Source organism: Myotis brandtii, unplaced genomic scaffold, assembly GCF_000412655.1.
Source record: "Myotis brandtii unplaced genomic scaffold, ASM41265v1 scaffold675, whole genome shotgun sequence".
Lineage (NCBI taxonomy): Eukaryota > Metazoa > Chordata > Mammalia > Chiroptera > Vespertilionidae > Myotis > Myotis brandtii.
Window position 1 is genome coordinate 481,425 of NW_005370635.1, and position 5,843 is coordinate 487,267.

Genomic DNA, 5,843 nt, shown 5'->3' on the forward strand with positions numbered 1-5,843 from the left:
GTTTTTCGCAATGTGACAAGGTCAAGGAGACATGTGGAAATTACTGAGGCAGCCCTTGTCAGAGACATTTTGTACGTATTCCAGGGCACAGATGGCAAAATCATCAAGATGAGCAACACTGAAAATAGTTACAAAGTGGAGGGAAAGGCAACCCTAAATACAACTCTGAGGGACATAATAGTCAGACTGCCTGAGTTGGGATAGTTACACAATAAAATCAGAAAATACACAGGCCAGAGGAGTCTAAACTGTTCATTTGGACTTGTAGGTCAGAGCTTTTGTGCTGCTTTGCCTCAGGAACTCAAAGAATATAACCTATTACTCTGTTTTACCTTCCCAGCTACAGTCTGAGGATGATCAGGGTGTGGATTTGGACCTTGAGAGTAGCCCAACTCCAGTGCCTCCTGGTTTGGACATCCGATCCCAAGATAAGACTGAAGACTCTTGCAGCCCTGGTGGACCACTGCCAACAAAGGAAAGGAGGTGAGCTAGCCTCCGCCGTCCACACTACCTGAAAACGGGAGACCTGTACCTGAGGTCCCTGGTGCATCACCTTCTCCGCTTAGTGTTGCATCCTGTCCTGAGCTTCCTTTACTGTTGGATATAGGACAGGGGACGCGAGGGCATACTGTGAAGTAAGGAAGGCTACTCTGCTGTCAGACTCAGATTTAAGAAGCATGGGACTCAATTACTCATTTCAGTAACGCGACCACACTTCATTTGAATGCCGCACATATTTTGTACAGTGATTCGAATGCCAATTATCTCATTTATCGGCAGAGCTGTATTTGGTTAATGGAAAATTGTTATCCCATTTTTCGTAGTGGGAAATTCAGCAAGGTCAACTCATCCAAATTTACTAGCAATGGCAGGTTTATGTCAAAGATAGGATGAGGACTCCTAAGTCTTAGTCCAGTTTTCCTTGCAGAACAATATTATATGTTCTCTTGCTTTGCATGATTACATGAAACTAAACTAACTGTGGTGTGAACAATTTTAATGAAATAAGTTCCTTTCATTTGTACCTATTGTATAGTTAGTTCTGCTGTAATGCAATGTGTGTTCCTAAAAAAAAAAAGTCACTGTGCTAAAATCTCAGAGTAAAAACCACAGGAATTCTGACAAGTGGAATGAAGGGGGGCATCACACTTGAAACCCTTGCCAGTGATGTGAAATTTAAAAAGTCTAGCAAGTCAATAGAAGTTGTAGCACAGTTTTAGGCACATAGTAAATTGTTAAGAAATAAGTAATTTCTAGAATGAAAATGGCTTTTACCTTGAAAAAGCCTTGATGTTGGCTTGCAGACCTGGGCCAAGGAGGCTTGTCTGAAGTGGAACAGAAATTTGTGGCTGCCAACACACACAACGGATTGAGGTGGCTTGTGGGTTTGAGATGTGTCTGTGTGTGTGCGATTTGTGGATTCCCATGTGGCTGGATTGCTGTTTTCACCTGGTTTCTTGTGGGTGAAATTGTCCTTAAGCAATCATGAAATCTGTGTTATGCTCAGATAGTTTCCTAATGATCAGTTGTGCCATAACAAGTTGTTTTAAAAACAAGCACGATAGCAGAACCAACTGTATGTGGTATTATTTTGTGGGTGTTTTGAAAACACATACATAGCATTCTATTTGTGCATATGTATTGTGCACGTCGCTCAGTACCTTCCATGATGGTATTATAGTTGTACTTTAATACTGAACATTATTTCACTGTATGGACATATATTTTATTTAGCAACTCTATTGATGGAGATCATGTTCTTTGTAGTTTTAAACCTTATGAACATTAAAATGAACACCATTTAAAAGAAGAAGAAGAAGCAAAAGACTCCAGAGTGAATGATTTTGAATGGACCCTGACACAAAACCCCTCGAGAGTAGGTAGACTGTAGCTATGGAAAGATGAGACAAGCAGGTAAGTTGAATAAATATATAGGCAAATCTGATTTTGAATCCCAGGGCCATCATTTGTCAGCTCTGTGACTTTGGGCAAGTTACTTAACAATTCTGAACCTAAATTCTCTCTTCTGTAAGATGGCTGTAATAGTACCTACCTCATAGGGTTATTATAACATGTGGAGCATAATACCTGGCATGTGGTAGGCAATCAAGAAAGATCAGTCTTGCCTGGCTGGTGTGGCTCAGTTGGTTGAGCATCAACCCATGCACCAGGAGGTCACTGGTTCAATTCTCAGTCAGGGCACATGCCTGGGTTGTGCCCAATCCCAAGCTGATCAATATTTCCCTCTCACTGATGTTTCTATTTATCTCCCCCTTCCTTGATCGCTAAAATCAATGAAAACATATTTAAATTCAAAAAGAAAGAAAAAGAGAGAGAGAGAGAGAGAGAGAGAGAGAAGAAAGAAAGAAAGAAAGAAAGAAAGAACAGTTCCCATTCCCTAGCATGGCCCAGAAATAATAAATGTCAATTTATAGTTTGCTTTTCATTATACTTTACCTATTTCTCCCATTGGATTGGAGAGACAATATTGTGGAATGGTTAAGCACACAGCAAATGGAGTTGAATCACCAGGGCTCAAAGCCTGTTTTATTGATTTCCAGCTGTGTAACTTCAGGCTTGTTACTTAACCTCTTTGCAACACGGTTTCCACTGAGGATGAACTGAATTAATACGGACACTTGGAACAGTGTCTGGCACATAGTGAACACGATAAGATTTAGTTACTATCATTATTCCTACCATTGATAACTGTATCCTGGGTAAAATATGTACATATCCCTTCAAGGAACTTATTCCAATTAAGTTTTTCCCTCCCGTTGTCAACTCCTATCTTGGATAATGTTCTTCTTGAACCACTTCGGTACTTTCTATTTTTATGGCAGATTGTATTTTTCCAAAGACAACTGCAACAATAACTCCCATCTCACATGCTCTTCTGCAGAGTGACCTGTCACTTCTCTACAAATAGGTGGTGTGTCCCGCTCCCCTGGAATCTGGGTGAGTTTTTGACTGCTTTAGCCAATGGAGTGTGGTGGAGCAGAATCAGTGCATCTCTTTTGTGCTTTATCCAAGTGATGCTTGGGTCACAACAGGTGATTCAGCTCCTGCCTTGTTTGTGGAACACTTGCACTTGGAGCCGAGACCGCCATGCTATAAGGAAGCCAAACCACACGGAACGGCCACACATAGGTGCTCAGGTCAGCAATACTCCAGCTTAACCCTGGTGCCAGCTATGGGTGTGAAGCAGAGCCCCCCATAGGACTGGAGCCCCGGTATTTAAATCACCCCTAGCTTTTAAGCAAGCCTTCCTAGCTGAGGTCTCAGCTATCCTGGAGCAGAATCAATGCATCCCGTTTGTGCTTTATCCAAACTCCTGACCCATAGAATCCAGGAGCATATTAGAAATGGTGGTTGTTTTAAGCTGCTCTATTTTGAGGTTGTTTGTTATGCACCAACAGTAACTGGAGCACTTTCTTTCTAGGAGAAAGTTTCCATTATTTTAAACTTTCCTGAAGTGAACATGTGAAAAAAATTATTTTTCGATGAACAAAAAATATGGCCCTCTTCAAAATAATTCATGGGAGTCACTTGAAAAATAGACATTTTAAATCATATTTTTCCTTTAGGAGTTGATGGGCAGGGCCTGGAACTGGTGTTTATATATTACATGTCAAAAAGGTCTGCATGGTTTTCCTCCTCCAACACGTGCACAATTATTTTTCTAGAACCAGAGTTCCCAAGAATAACGTCTTTTTTTTTTTTTTTAACTGGAACAACAAAAGTCTCTCTGGTGTTTTCTAACTCTGAAATAGAAATCATTTAGAAAGGGTCAAACAGCTGTATTCAATTATCACTGGGCATTTAAAACAGCTAGTGGTCTCAGGTTCAGAATTATTCACCGCCTCTTGTTAAAATGGTGAAAGGGTCTCTATCAACTAGCATGCACACCGCCTTTGAATTCCTGGGAGCCAGCTGTGCTGCTCTAAGCGCCGCATCACTGGGGAGAGGCCAGGCCTGCATTTAAAAAGGTGGAATACTTGTAACGAGGTGGAGACACAAGACACCCGAAGATCGGGTTTGCACTCTGTTAAATAAGGACAAGGAGTCCCACTTCTTAAAGGAGGCCTTCCTGAGAACAACCATCTGTCCTGTTGTGTTTTGTTGTTTTTTCCAGGCTTCCCTGATTTCCAACCAGAAGTTTTAGTAAGGGCTGACCTGAAACTCGACCATTCCTTCTCCCAGCACCTTCTTGCAGAGGCCCCATTCCGTCCCGTCCGTGCTTGAGAACGGCTGTGTGCCACCAGCCGAGGACACGGAGGCCCGGTGCTGAGCAAGGAAGGACCATGTCTGCCACGAGGTCTGAAAATACTCTGGGCTCACTCGTTAGGTCTTTAAGTCCTTGTTCCTTGTAAAAAGCTTCTTTTTTGTTGGCTCCCTCCCCAGTTCCTTCTACTGTGCAAACTGCTTGCCCCAGTACCACCCCTCCCCATCCCCGGGCAGCTCTGATTTATAGGAAGGGCTTTGTAGTTGAGACACCTGGATTTGATTTCTGGACCCTCTACCTACTAGCTGTGTGACTTTGGGCAAGTTTCTTAAATTCTCTGGTCCTTAGTTTCTGAACCTTAAGAGCAGAGACAGGAATATACCTAACTTGCAAGAGTCTCATGAGAATGAAAGAAATAATGCATTATAACCACTTAGAAGAGTGCTTACCCTGTAACTGCCTATTAGCTATTACTAAGAATAAAGGAATGTATGCAACAGATATTAGCAAGGAAGAGCTTTAGAGTCCAGATCCTTCTTCTTAAGATGCCCTTTAGACTTCAAAGTTATTCCAGGAGTGGTAGGAATAGGCAAAATTGTTAAAGTCAATAAAAAATGCCCCCAGAGATCACCCACAGCCCCACTGATGGGCTTTGCCAAGATCAGGCCCCTAACGAGGCCATGCCTTGCTGGTTTAACAAGTGGTGTGTGTAAGTGCAGACCCGGCAGGATTAGACACCAGGAGGCTAACAGAGAGCATCCTCTTCCAGGCTCCAGACTCCAGGTCCACCCTGGCTTTCTCACAGTGAGAACATACATTGCCACCTGCCGCAGGGGCTGGCTACTCGACTCAAATGTACACTAGTTCCTTAGGGAGACAGTGTATTCACTTCAGGCTTATGTAACAGGTCAGACCTAAGATCCAGGTGACATAAGCGTGCCGAAGCAGCACTGACTGAAGTGATTTTCTGTGCCACACATAGCAGCAAGCTCCGGGGCTCTGGGAATGAACATAAGGAAAGTGATGTTTGTCTTGAACTTCCCGTTCCCCTTTTCTCCCCTGCATCCCTCTCTCAATGGCAGGACAGGGTGACCCAGCCTCTACCAGGATCCCTGATGCACCACCAGTGGTACCCCACCCTCATCTTCCCTCCTGAAAGATATCTGGGGCTCCAAGACGGCTCCCTCTCAGTTCTCAGTGCAACAACTCTCTCATTATTCTTCACACACATTTGTTACCTGGTTAGCCTAATTCACAGTAAGTTGTGAATGACTGACAAGTCTTGGGACTTGCACAGTGGGTTGAATAGTGACTCCCAAAAGATATGTCCAAGTCCTACCCCCTAGTAGCTGTGCATGTGACCTTATTTGGATAAAGGGTCTCTGCAGATGTGATGAAGTAAATGATCTTAAGATGGGATCATCCGGATTAACTGAGCAGGCCCTAAATTGAACCCTAAGTGTCCTTATAAGAAAGGGAGAAGCCAGGGATACGAAGGAGAAAGACATGTGAAGACAGAGACAGAAATTAGAGCAAAGCAGCCACAAGCTAAACAATGCCTGGAGTCCCCAGAAGCTGGGTCAGGCAGGAAGGATCCACTCCACCCCACCCCTACCCC

At 43.4% G+C, this 5,843-nt stretch overlaps 1 long non-coding RNA gene across 1 annotated transcript in view; it reads left to right on the forward strand.

Annotated features, from left to right (window-relative positions):
- The window catches only part of LOC106723910, a 20,743-nt gene that overhangs the window by 14,852 nt on the left and 48 nt on the right, over nucleotides 1–5,843 (forward strand). The window contains exons 2-6 of the long non-coding RNA XR_001359652.1: nucleotides 341–483; nucleotides 1,768–1,914; nucleotides 2,844–2,958; nucleotides 3,054–3,158; nucleotides 4,136–5,843. The exon at nucleotides 4,136–5,843 is cut by the window's right edge and continues 48 nt beyond it. This is a non-coding gene — a long non-coding RNA (uncharacterized LOC106723910). The remainder of the gene's footprint in view (nucleotides 1–340; nucleotides 484–1,767; nucleotides 1,915–2,843; nucleotides 2,959–3,053; nucleotides 3,159–4,135) is intronic.